This window comes from Protopterus annectens, chromosome 14.part0 (assembly GCF_019279795.1).
Source record: "Protopterus annectens isolate FY-2018-M chromosome 14.part0, PAN1.0, whole genome shotgun sequence".
NCBI classification, from domain to species: Eukaryota; Metazoa; Chordata; order Ceratodontiformes; family Protopteridae; genus Protopterus; species Protopterus annectens.
In genome coordinates this window covers 790759755-790773883 of record NC_056748.1, presented here as the reverse complement: position 1 = coordinate 790773883, position 14129 = coordinate 790759755, and the positions used below count along the sequence as shown (strand labels likewise).

The 14129-nt window shown below is 44.8% G+C and overlaps 1 protein-coding gene across 2 annotated transcripts in view; it reads left to right on the top strand.

Annotated features, from left to right (window-relative positions):
* SEMA4G (semaphorin 4G) overlaps nt 1-14129 on the top strand; it is a 1755375-nt gene that overhangs the window by 1560685 nt on the left and 180561 nt on the right. The window lies entirely within an intron of this gene.

Here is a 14129-nt window from a genome sequence, read left to right as displayed (position 1 = left end):
CCATTCAGATTGTTCATTGTTGCAGAACTTTGTTGATCTGATCTATCATTTTAGGTTCAGTCAATGTTCTGCAACTTGGATGATTTGAAGTAGACATACATAAATATATATGGGTGGGTGGGTGTGTGTGTGTGTGTGTGTGTGTGTGTGTGTGTGTGTGTGTGTGTGTGTGTGTGTGTGTGTGTGTGTGTGTGTGTGTGTGTAGATATATAAATCGGGGGAGGGGTTCATGTCAACTTACTAAAAATCAATATATTGAAAGTCATAATACTAAATGTAATACCTGCTTCCCTACACATGTAGAGAGCTGGAGTTAAGCAAAGCCCCCCGTCCACCTTAGTAATACGTGCTGATTCTAACCATACACCTTACCTTAAAAAAAGAAACTTTCCTTTGCACTATCATAGGATCATAGGAAGTTACTAGGCTGATGACCCTAGAGCTCTTACAAGCCTAGCCAAGTTCTTACTCTTATTTCCACGATCAGCACCTTTTGCCATGTCTAAGAGGGACACAGGTGGAACTCCCGGGGTGAATTTACGTTCACCCATCCAGCCATCCAGATTGTGTTTGAAGAAGGCCAAAGAGGTACACTGACGTGAAGTGGGAGTCTGTTCGAAAGGTGTTGTAACTTCTGGGAGCCAAATCTGCTTCACCAGCAGGTTTTATTAATGTCACATACCAGGTGAAGGTCTTTAGAGTGAGTAACCTATGTACCGTTTGACTTACAGATATGCAGCATTTCCAGTAAAGCAGGGTCAGAGACTGCCTTGTATGCAAGGCAGAGATCACATCTGAGTAGTCTGCATGAAACAGAATAAAGTGACAATAATTTCAGACGATCCCCATAGGACAGATGCTGAAGACCTTGAATTTTCCTTGTGAGGAACCTTTGTGGTTTCTCCAATTGCTGCAGGTGCTTGGAAAGGTACATACCAAAAGGGGCGTTGTACACAATTATTGGCCTGATGAGGAAAGAGTACAGGGAGGATGTTCTTCATCTCACATTGCTGCAGTCCTTACACTTGGGTAGTCCGCTGTCCTCGGTCGGCCCGAATATCAAAGTATTAGGCTGACGTTGGTCAAGGCGCTTAAGACTGACATCAGGACGTCAGGGTACAAATGCGCATGACCGACGTCATATCCTCAGTCTTTTTTGCCGCATGGTCCGATGCAGAAGCAGCGTTGCAAGTGCTGTTCGGCGTTCTGAAATTTTTCGAATTCGGAGTTTCAGACCGAGTCAAAGTTGGCTAAGTACCCCGTTGGGGAATATTTTAGTTTTTCTTGCCTCAGTGGTTTACGGATGTCAGAAAAAGTGAATAACTGTATTTCTTGTGGGAAACAGATACCGCATAGAGATTATCATACTTTGTGTATTCCTTGTTTGGGGCCTGAGCACGACGTTGTTGGGTGTCGGCTTCGTGCTAGGTTCAATAAGCGCACTATTAGCGAAGGTTAGATTGTGCCAGGTTGGTTTTCGAAGCGGTGCAATTATAATATGCCGTCGGATGCTCCGGCCCGCTTCTTCAAGAAGCGCAAGGACAAAGCAGCTAAACCCAGGCAAGAAGAGTCGTCCGTGCGGACGCCGGTTCTTTAGAGGCGTCGGTGGAACCGGTGGTTCCACCGGAGGCTTCTCTGGAGTCCCAGGGGGAAACTTTGATATTGCAGGATGTGGCCTCTCAGGAGGCAGGTCAGGCTGAGGGGGCTTCTCAGGTTGCTGTACTCCCCTCCCTTCCTAGGGTGGTTAGGCCCTCTCCTTCTGTTTCCAAGGCTTCTCCCAGAGGCAGGCCAGGTTTAGCTTCTGTTGGTGTCACTCCTAGTTCTTCAGGATCTGTGCCCAAGAAGCATATGCTTAAAATGGCAGAAGATTTAATTACTTTGATTAGAGGTTCTTTGCCCCCTCCTGATAAGAGGCCTAGGGTGGAACCAGAGTTGGGGAGTTTTGAGCAGGCTTGGATGTTTCAGAGTCTTGACTGAAGACTTGCAGGAGTATTCTCCTTATTCTGATTCTGATGTGGATGATTCTACTCCTTCTGCTTCTCCTCCAGAGGATTTTTCTTTTTCAGAGACTCTTCATTCCATGAGGGAACATTTTAAGTGGGAAGGTTAGGACTTCTCTGATTCCAGGAAAAGGCTTAGGGAATTTTGCTTTTACCCCAGCATAGGCCTTTGGCTATACCACCTGTTCTGGATGTTGTGGAAGATGTGTTTGCAGAGGCTTCACTTAATCCTGATTCTTTGCCTCCTGCTCCTGTTAAACCGGACAGGTATTACAGGGTGCCTGAAGCTCATAAATATCTTTATAAGAGTCCTAGGGCGGACCCAGAAACTGTTAGTCAGGGACCTAAGGGTGTCAAGGCCTCTGTTGTAAAAATCCGGTTCCTCCAGATAAAGAGGCCAGGGCTTTGGATAGATGGGGAAAGAAAGTTTATACTTCTTCCACCTTAGCTATGAGGGCTTTGAATTGCCAGTTTCACATGTTGAAATATCAAAACTATCTTCTTTCTCAATTGAAGTCTAAGGTAGATGCTCTGGCGGAAGGTATTGAGTGTAAAGAATTACAAGATTTGGTACATGTTTCTGAACAGGTAGGTAAGCATTCTTTACAATGTGGTTTTGATGCTGTACAGGCCTCGTCTAGGGTGGCTGCCACTGGGTCAGTTCTTCATGAGGCACGCCTGGCTGAGGGATCAGAATTTATCTGACCATGTTAAGACAAGGATTTTAGATGCCCCTTTACAGTCTGATGTGTTGTTTGGTTCACCTGTGGAGGCAGTCTTAAAGAAAATGGAAGACAAGGCTAAGTCTATGCAGACTGTTAAAGATTTTTTACAAGTTCAGCCTCCGAAGTTTAGTAGGAATTGGCCTGCTAAGGGGTGGACGTACCCTTCTTATGATTCACAGTCTAGGGGTAGATCTAGGTGTGGTAGGGGCAGAGCTCAGGGCTCTTTCAGACCTAGAACAGGAGTTCACCTGCACAGTCTTGGTGAGGGCAGGGGCCAGTCCTTTCGTAAACAGGCCCAATGACCTACCTTTTCAGCTGCCAGAGCCTTCTTGCCTGGCAGCACCTTTGGGAGGAAGGTTGGCACTCTTCAAAGAAATTGGAGTTTAATTACCCAAGACAGATGGGTATTGGATATCATACACCAAGGTTACAAGTTTTATTTCCATACCTTGCCTCCTTTCAAAGGCATGCCAGACGTTCCTCCTCAGCAAAGAATAGAGGCTCACAAACAAATTTCTCTGCTGCTTCAAATAGGGGCCATACAGCCGGTCCCTCTGCCAGAAGTGGGCCTAGGATTTTATTCTCGCCTGTTCCTAGTACCAAAGAAGGGGAACACGTGGAGACCAATTTTGGATTTATCTATCCTCAACACTTATCTGGACATTCCCAAGTTCAAAATGTTGACGTTACAACAGCTTTTACCTCTGCTGGGCAAAGATCATTGGATGGTGACTCTGGATCTCAAGGAGGCTTATCTTCATGTTCCTATCAGGCTAAGTTGCAGGAAGTATCTGCGTTTTCGGGCTGGGACTTCTCATTATCAGTTCTCTGCATTGCCCTTTGGCTTATCTACTGCGCCCAGAGTGTTCACGAAGGTTCTGGCTCCAGTGATAGCTTTCTTCAGGCTAAAAGGAATACAGATCTATCCTTATTTGGACGATTGCCTGATTCTGGCTCAAGGAAGGGACGAACTTCTTCATCATTTGCAATATGTGATAGCAGTGCTAAGATGCCTGGGGTATTCTGTGAACGAAATAAAGTCCAGTCTAGTACCCTCTCAGGACATGTGCTTTCTGGGTGTGAGACTGAATACAGCATCCCAGATGGCCTTTTTGACCCCGGACAAACAAAAGAATCTTTCCCTTTACTTCCATCAATTGTCTCATCAGTCCAGGCTGACTGCAAGGACAGTCCTTCAAGCCTTGGGGTTCATGGCATCTTGTATTCTGGTGCTTCCCAATGCCAAACTGCATATGAGGAAGTTACAATGGTATCTCAAAAATGTATGGACGCAGCTCTGCCAAGATATGGACACTGTCATTCAGATAATACCTTGCATTCAAAAGGAATTTTTGTGGTGGGCTCAGGAATGTCACCTAAACAAGGGACTCTCTGTGACCCGGCCAGAGGCGAGTCAGATTCTAACGACAGATGCCTCAGACAAAGCTTGGGGAGCTCATCTAAATGGAAAGTGGATACAAGACACGTGGCCTGCCAGACTTCAACATCTACATATCAACTTGAAGGAGATGTTAGCAGTCCAATTTGCATTAATAGCTTTCAAGGATTTACTTCTTCCAGGGCAGGTGTTGGTTCTAACAGACAACACAACTGTCATGTGGTACATCAACAAGCAAGGGGGAACACATTCTTATCCTCTATGCAGACAAGCAATGATTTTGTGGGAGACTGCTCTCAGTTTACAGCTAAATCTTCAGGCAAGGTTTCTGCCGGGAGCACAGAACTCCTTAGCAGACATGTTGAGCAGACGAATTATGGATCCCCACGAGTGGAAATTGGATCCTCATGTATTTCAGAAATTGACAGTGTCATGGGGAACTCCAGACATAGATCTGTTCGCTTCTCCACTAAACTACCAGCTGCCAAAGTTTTGCACAAAAAGGTTTCATCCCACAGCTTGGAAAGTGGATGCTCTTTCTTTCAATTGGAGCAATCTTCATGTGTATGCCTTTCCACCTCTGCCTCTCCTCCCAAAGGTACTCCTAAAGGTCAGACAGGACAAGCCAAAGATGATTTTAATAGCTCCAGATTGGCCTCGACAGCACTGGTACCCATTACTGAGAAGTCTGGTAGAAACCTCCATGGCCTTTGCCTTGGGTCACTCACCTGCTGTCTCAGGAGAACAGTCATTTACTCAATGTCAAACTTCACTCTCTTCACCTAACAGCCTGGCATATTCTGTTTTAAACCCTGGAGGGTCTCAGCTTCCACAGCAAGTTTTGAATGTTATTTTGGAGGCCAGAAGGCCTAGTACAAGGAAAGTGTACGCAGATAAATGGAAGAGATTTTTATTTTGGAGTGCAGCAAAGGAGTTTGATGTTTCTAAGCCTAATTTAAGTGTGGCTCTTCAATATCTTGCTGAGTTACTGGACAAAGGTTTGTCCTTCTCTTCTATTAAGATTCATGCTGCAGCAATTTCTGCTCACTATGACTGTGACCCACCATTGTTTTCTCATCCTTTGTTTAAGCAATTCCTTAGAGGGGCAAAGAATATAAGACCCCACGTAGAGCTCCTACTCCTGCTTGGGATCTCAATTTTGTGTTGGAGAAACTCACTCTACAACCTTTTGAGCCTGCAGCTACTGCCGAGTTGAAATATTTATCATGGAAGACTGCTTTTTTATTGGCCATTACCTCTGCGAGAAGGGTTTCTGAATTACAGGCCCTTATGGCAGTTGAGCCTTTCTTGATTTTCCATAAGGACAGAGTATCTTTGCGTACTAATCCTTCCTTTATGCCTAAAGTGGTTTCAGGTTTACTGCTCGCTTTTATGTGTTATTATTGTTTTACAAGTTCTCAAATATAAACGGTCCATATAGCTGTGAAAAAAGTTTTTATCTCTGTACAGTGTGAATAACGAGTTTGCTGTGAGCTGCTGTGGTACAATCTGCTGCCGAGCATTTGAACTTCCTGTGTTATACATCAATTTAAATAATTTCCTGGTTTCTAGTGTGGCTTTAAACCAAACTATTCATTTACCTACTTTTTATGCAAACCCTCAAAATGCAGGGGAGAAGATTTTGCACACTTTGGATATACACAGGCAGTTGCGATATTATTTGAGCAGAACTAAAGGGTTCAGGCAGTCTCAGCAGTTATTTGTTTCATTTGCTTTGGGTTCTCAGGGCAAGCCTATTTCAAAACAAACTATTTCTAAGTGGATTGGGTTTTGTATTGCTTTCTGTTATTCCCATCATGGTAAGGAGATTCCAGTTGGGATTAGGCCTCATTCCACTAGGGCTACTGCCACTTCTACAGCTTTTTTAAGGGGGGTGGCAACTAAGGATATCTTAGAGGCAGCCACTTGGAGTTCAGTGCATACTTTCTCTAAGCATTACCACCTTCCTCTTTACTCTAAATCTAGGGCTGGTTTTGCCACTGCAATTCTACAGGGCATTTTGGCAGCACCTAATGCTTTATAGTTTTGCCATCCTCCCTTACCTCTGCTTTGGGATTCTACCCAAGTGTAAGGACTGCAGCAATGTGAGATGAAGAACATAGTACAGTTTTGTACCTACCATAAATGTAGATGTTCGAAGCTCTACATTGCTGCAGTCCAATTTACCCTCCCTCCTTCCCCTCTGTAGTTAGAGGCGGTGGTGTGGTTTGGGTTGTAAATATTGTGGATATGTTATATATTGTACATATGGTTAGTGCAAGGGTGGTTGGTTGTTTTTTTGCTGTCTTTTGGTTTTGGCCTTTCTTTTTAGGGTCTTCTGACATCTGGGGCAAGAAAAGACTGAGGATATGACGTTGGTCATGCGCATTTGTACCCTGACGTCCTGATGTCAGTCTTAAGCGCCTTGACCAACGTCAGCCTAATACTTTGATATTCGGGCCGACCGAGGACAGCGGACTACCCAAGTGTAAGGACTGCAGCAATGTAGAGCTTCGAACATCTACATTTATGGTAGGTACAAAACTGTACTTTATAACTTCTTTTTTTTTTATGGAGGTAGTGCCCTTACTTATGAGATGGGCAATATAGAATGTCCTTACGACTGTGGAGACATGGTGGTCAAAGGTAAGGTTGCTGTCAGCCTGTGTGCCCAGGTCTCTCACCACTGAGTGCATACTTAAGGTGTTGTTATTGATGTGGTAGTTAGTAGGAACATCGCTTTTACTGAAATTAATGGTAGTACATTTTTTTGCATTGAGTTTAAGGCCATGACTTTGGCACCAGTCATTTGTTTGTGTAAGACCCTCTTGCAGGATGTTGACATCATTTGGAGATTCTATGACTGCTCCCAGTTTGCACTCATCAACAAATTTTTTCAGCCACAGACCCTTAGTTTTTTGCTTGTACTTCAGAGAAATAGATTCCAAACAGTAGAGGTCCCAGGACTGATCCCTGTGCAACACCACTGGTTACAGGTCTCCTGTCGGAGGTGGATTCCCCTGTTTTGATTATGAGTTCTGTCAGTGAGCCAGTTAGCGACCCATCTAATGGTATAAGGGTTGATGACTAGTTGGATGAATTTGTCAATGATGCCTCACTGGAAGATAGTGTCAAATGCCTTGGTTATGTCCAGGTAGGCTGTATGCACAGATTTCCCTTCACACAGGGTGTTGGTGAATGTCTCAAAGAAGTCCACTAAGTTTAACAGGCAAGATCTTCCTTTGACAAATCCAAACAGAGGAGGGAGATTACCTATATCCTTGTTTATAAGGTCACTGATGATTCGTTCCATGGCCTTGCAGATAAGGCTAGTCAGGCTAATAGGTATATAGCTCCCGGGGTCAGTGGAAGCACCACCTTTGTGCAAGGGAATAACGGTGGCTGTTCTCCATTCAGCTGATATGAAACCGATGCTTAGACTATGATTGAAAAGAGTACCTAATGGTGTTGCTAATTCATGTTGGAACCAATGTAGGACGCAACCTGGGATTTTATCAAGTCCCATAGATGTTGTGTTTTTGGCCTTATAGAGGGCATTTATGACCTGCTCTTTAGAGATACAAGGTGAGGGACAGGTGGTAGGGATGTCATGGGGTACGTGTGGTGGGGACAGAGGAGTGAAGTTTTCACAGAACCTGTTGACCAACAGGTTATCTATGTCCACAGGATTAGTGTATGTGGTATCATTAGCTATCAGTTCGGCACCAATGTCAGCCTTTCCTTTTAGGTTACGGATGTAACTATAGACTGCCTTGTGGTTGTCCTTTGTTGATGAAGTTAATTTGGACTCGTAGTTTGCTTTGGGGGACTTCGCAAGAAGTCTTATTTGCTTGTTTAAGCTGAGGAGGGAGTGTTTTCAGTTTAGGAGGGCTTGCTCCCTCTCACTCTTAGACAGCAATTTCTTCCTCTTATTGTAAAGCCTGTTAATGGCAGTTCTTCACCAGGTAAGTTTGCTCTTCCTTGAGGAGCTTGTTTTGGTCCTATCAGGTACGGCCGAGTTAGTCCGATTTTTGGTCAGACCTTACCAAGGAGGACCTCACAGTGGGGTGCTGCAGTAGTCCCCCATATTGGTAAGCACCAGATCCAGGATGTTGGCACCCAACCAGCTGGTCCGGGGTATTGGAGTTAATGAAGTCGAGGAACCTTTGGTCAAGTGAGTTTGAGCACAAGTAATTTACCCAGTCATTGGAAGGGAAGTTAGTCACCCAATCCATGGTGTTCAGATGTATTTTGATAGGCTGAAGTAGATCCAAATAGGCAGAGTGGGTTTCTTAATTCAGACAGATTACAGGCTAATGCTGTGGAAGGGTTTATTGTAAAGCTTGTAAAAGGAAATTGCCTTCATTTTGCTATCTTTAATCTTAGACTTTTTGAGTGTTTGATAGTGTGATTCTTTGTTGCTTAGTGTTGGAAGTTTTGTGTTCGATTTTGTGATATAGTGATGAGTCATACTTAATGTATGTCCAATGCATAGCATCAGACAGAATGTTTAGCTGACCTCTGCTTTCAATATTCTGTCTCTTTAACTGCCGTTGAATGCTTGTTAGCGATTATAGTAGCTTGTAAATTGTTGATAGTGAGAAATGCAGTGTCCTTGAGTATTACGTTATGGTCATGGTGGTTTGACCTTGATTTTAGAATATCTAAGCAAGAAGAATGGAGGACAGAGCCCCTGTGTAAAACAACAGTGTTGTGATTTTGAAGGTTGTTTTTATACTGGGTCGTGGGTATATGGTGTGATGGACTTAATATTGTTACTGTGGCTGAAAATGCGGAGTGTGCTATCAGTTCTAGCTGTAGAGTATGTGGATCATTAGCTCAGTGCTTTGAAACTGTGAAGAAACAGAAAGGATGTGATATATTAATAATTTCAGGCTGTTTTTCAGGAGAAAAAATTGACAAGAGGTATTGGGCTTGCCATTTGCCTGTGATGGGCATTGAGTATATCGTTATGCTTCATACATCATCTGAGAAAGTGTCAGATCAAGACTGCTTCACTGTTACCCTAATCAAACTGAAGTTACTAAATATGTTAAGGATGTCCTTCAAGGATGCATCTGCAGTCCTAACTTATGGGTTGTCCTGCCTCAGGCAGCCCTTCGGTCGTCCGGATTCCAAAGTCTGGGTCTGGCCTCGGCTGATGTCGCACTTCACCCGACGTCATAGCTGCTGTGAATTGGGTATAAAGGCATCAGCCGACGCCATTTTCCTCAGTCTTTCTTGCCGCGCGGTGCCTGAAGCAGAAGCTGTTCGCAAGTGCCGGTCGGTCAGATCCAGAGATTTCTACTACCGAAGACTTCTAAAAAGCTAAGTACCCCGTTGGGGACTCTTTCTTGCCTCAGCCGATGTCAGAAAAAGTAAATAATTGTTTAACTTGTGGGAAACAAATACCTCATAAGGATTTCCACTCTTACTGCCTTCCTTGCTTAGGCCCAGACCACGACATATCAGCTTGTCTATTCTGTGCCTCCTTCAACCGACGGACACTTAGACGTCGGTCGGAGTTTGCAGAGGAGTTTTTTGGTCCCGCTTTTGCTTACAAAATGCCGTTGGATTCTCCGACTTCACAATTAGCTAAAAAGCGTAAGGAAAAGGACCGACACTCGCGGTCCGCGGTTTCGGCCGAAACCATGGTTAAGCCAACCGCGAGTGTCTCGGTTTCGGCTGAAACCGAATCCTCGGTTCTTCCTTCGGCCGAAAGCTTGCCTCCGACAGCCGAGGCCTCACACAGCATGGCTGAATCTGCTACTGAAATTTCTCCTGCTGTAGCAGTCACCCAGGATTTATCAGATACTATTCCTTTAGAAGTATCTACTCCTGCACGTGGAGCTGCTAGGCCCCCTGCATCCATGTCTATCAAGGCTTTTTCTAGGGCTAAAGCAGCTAAATCTTCTAAGGCCTTGCCTGCTAAAACAGGCCTACCTCTAGTTCCCAAATGCTCAGCCTGGCTGAGGATCTCATTTCTTTGATCAGGGGATCCCAACCTCACCCAGACAGGTTCTCTCAACCCCCTCCAGAGAAGAGGCCTAGAGCAGAGCCCCCGGACCCAGTTTCTACAGACTATTCCTCGGATGATTCAGAAAACTCAAATCCTCCAGAAGGCCCTTATTCTCCATATGAGGATTCTGATGCAGAAGACTCCATTCCTTCTGCCTCTCCTCCTGAGGAATTTTCTTTTGGGGAAACCTTACATGCTATGAGAGAGCAATTTCAATGGCAGGGCCAGGATTTTTCAGATTCAAGGAAAAGGCTAAGGACCTTTTTACATTTACCACAGCATAGGCCTTTAGCCATTCCTCCAGTACTAACAGTTGTGGATGATGCATTTAATGATGCCTGTACGGCCCTGACTCTCTTCCCCGGCCCCTGCTAAGCCCGACAGATATTACAGGGTCCCGGACACACACTTTCACTTGTATAAGGCTCCTATTGCAGATCCTGAAACCATTTCACAGGGCCCCAAAGCTGTAGCAGCTGCCTCTGCCAAAACCCCCTCCCCTCTGAAAGAGAATCTAGAGCATTAGAGAGATGGGGTAAAAAAGTTTATACTTCTGCTACTCCTTCCGCTAGGGCCTTAAACTGTCAATTCCACATGATTCAGTATCAGGAATTTTTGTTAGACCAGCTAAATAAAAACTGTCCTCTCCTGAACCTATAGACCGTAAGTCCCTTCAGGATTTGGTACATAACACTCAGCAGGTCAGTAATCATTCCTTAAAATGCGGCTATGATGCACTGGAGGCTTCCTTTAGATCAGCTATGACTGGAACAGTGATCAGAAGGCATGCATGGTTAAAAGAGCAATCCTTACCAGACCATGTAAAGTCAAAGCTCCTAGATGCTCCCATGGAGAAACAAAGTTTGTTTGGCTCCCCTGCACAGCAAGTGCTAAAGAAGGTGGAAGAAAAAGCAAAATCTGTCCAAACAGTCAAGGATTTCTTACAGGTCCAGCCTCCGAGGTTTAGTAGAAATTGGCCTTCGAAGAATTGGTCCTTTCCAGACACTTCCAGAGCACAGAGAGGCAGAAATAGGCGCCCAAGAGGCAGAGGTCAATCCAGAGGTGCCTACAAGGGACGTCAGTGGCAGCCTAACAACCAGAGAAGTACTGCCACAGATCCAGCTACTACCACTTCCACAGGACAGACACAATGACTTGACTCTGATTCCGCCTACCAGGGAACAACTGGAAGCACCCTTAGGCGGAAAGCTAGCATTATTTTCCGTAAACTGGCATTACATTACTGGAGACAAATGGATTTTACAGACAATAGACAAAGGCTACAGGTTTCACTTCCACACTCTTCCAAAAAAGAGAGGAATGCCAAACCTACCACCAAACCAAAAAACAAACGCTCTAGGACAAATCAACCACTTACTAAGGATGAGAGCTATAGAAAAGGTACCGCCTATGGAACAAGGACAAGGATTTTACTCCAGACTTTTCCTGGTACCAAGGAAGGAAAACCAATGGAGGCCTATTCTCGACCTGTCCGCTCTGAACACATATCTCATTGTTCCAAAATTCAAAATGCTGACCCTACAGCAACTTCTTCCCATGCTGGGCAAGGAGTCTTGGCTGGTGACTCTAGATCTCAAGGAGGCATACCTGCACGTCCCTATACGACCAGATTGCAGAAGATACCTCAGATTTCTTGCAGGATCAGAGCATTATCAATTCTCAGCATTGCCCTTTGGCTTATCTACTGCACCCAGAGTATTCACGAAATGCCTGGCATCAGTAATTGCTGATTGCAGGCTTCAGGGAATTCAGATTTATCCATACCTGGACGACTGCCTAATACAAGCGGACAACAAGACCAAATTAACAAAAGACTTGGAAAAGGTTATACAACTACTGCAAGCCCCTGGGATACACAGTCAACATGAAAAAGTCAAGGCTGGTACCATCCCAAAGGATAACATTCTTGGGTGCAGAACTGGACACTTCAAATCAGATGGCATTTCTCACAGCAGAAAAACAAAAGCAACTACCACTCTGTTTCAGGGCATTAACAACACAGAACCAGCTTACAGCAAGGAAAGTCCTGCAAGCCCTGGGGTTACATGGCATCCTGCATAATATTGATTCCACATGCCAGGCTGCATATGAGGAAGTTGCAATGGTACCTCAGGAATACATGGTCTCAACACAAGCGCACTCTAGAAGCCCAGATTCCAATAATTCCATGCCTGAAACAAGAATTCCTGTGGTGGGCTCAGGCCTGTCAGTTGAACAGAGGACTGCCTTTCCACAAACCTCACCCAAGCCAGACTATCACCACGGACGCCTCAGACCTAGGCTGGGGGGCACACATGGTGGACAAGTGTATACAAGGCCTATGGACACAAGACCAGCTGAACCTACACATAAATCAAAAAGAGATGCTGGCAGTGAAACAGGCAATTCAGACATTCAGACCGTTTCTTCAACAGGGTCATTTGCTGATAAGGACGGACAACACCACAGTCATGTGGTATATCAACAAACAGGGAGGCACACACTCATATCCTCTATGCTGGATGGCAATGGACCTGTGGAATGTGGCCCTGAACCTCAACATTCAGCTCCAGGCCATATTTGTGCCAGGAAAAGAAAATATACTAGCAGACACCTTAAGCAGAACTACCACGGATGCCCACGAATGGATGCTGCATCCAGACATCTTCAAATCCATTACAAAGAAATGGGGACTTCCAGAAATAGACCTGTTCGCATCCCACACAACCACTAATTGAGGAAATTCTGCACAAGGACATACCACCCACTTGCTTGGAAGGTGGACTCCCTATCCTTCAGTTGGGAAAACCTGACAGCATATGCATTCCCACCTCTTCCTTTGATGCACAAAGTGCTACTGAAGATCAAAGAAGATCACCCAAGGATCATCCTGATAGCTCCAGACTGGCCGAGGCAGCATCGGTACCCGCTACTGAGGAGCATCTCTCGGACACACGCATGGCCTCTACCTCTAGTTCCTTTACTGCTAATACAGAACAACTTCAAGATCCTACATCCAAACTTGAAGACACTGCAGCTAGCTGCTTGGAATATTACATAAAACAAAATAACCCAGATTTATCTCAGAGGGTTAAAGACATTATCCTGGAGGCTCGCAGACCCTCCACAAGGAAGACTTATTCAGCCAAATGGAAAAGATACCTCATTTGGAGTGCAGCAAAAGGAGAAAATGTATCATTGGCAAACATAGCTAACATCCTGGAATATTTAGCAGAACTCTTCCACAATGGCCTGTCTTACTCCTCCATTAAGATTCATGCATCAGCAATTTCAGCAGAATACAACATGGATCCTCCAGTCTTCTCTCATCCTCTACTCAGGCAGTTTCTGAGAGGAATTAAGAATGTAAAGCCTCCAAGGAAGCCACCTTTGCCTACATGGGACCTTAACTTTGTGCTGGAAAAGTTAACACTTCCCCCCTTCGAACCAGCAGCAACAGCAGAATTACAGTTCTTATCTTGGAAAACTGCTTTCCTGCTTGCAGTCACTTCAGCAAGAAGGGTTTCTGAATTACAGGCATTAATGGCAGTACAGCCTTTCCTTATCTTCCATCAGGATAGAGTGTCCTTGAGAACTAACCCTACTTTTATGCCAAAGGTGGTCTCCAGGGTATCATTGAACCAAGCAATCCACCTACCAACATTCTTCCCCAACCCACAGAACAGGGGGGAAAGACTACTGCATACCTTGGATGTGCACAGGCAATTGCGCTACTATCTGGACAGAACCAAGAACAATAGAAAAACTGACCAGCTTCTGGTAGCATATGCAACAGGAAGGCAAGGAAAAGCAATTTCAAAACAGACAATCTCAAAATGGATAGGAAATTGCATTAGATTTTGTTACTCTTTTCATGGAAAGACAACTCCAGAAAACATCAGACCTCACTCCACAAGGGCTACAGCCACTACTACAGCTTTCTTACGAGGAGTGGCTACCAAGGACATTTTAGAAGCTGCTACTTG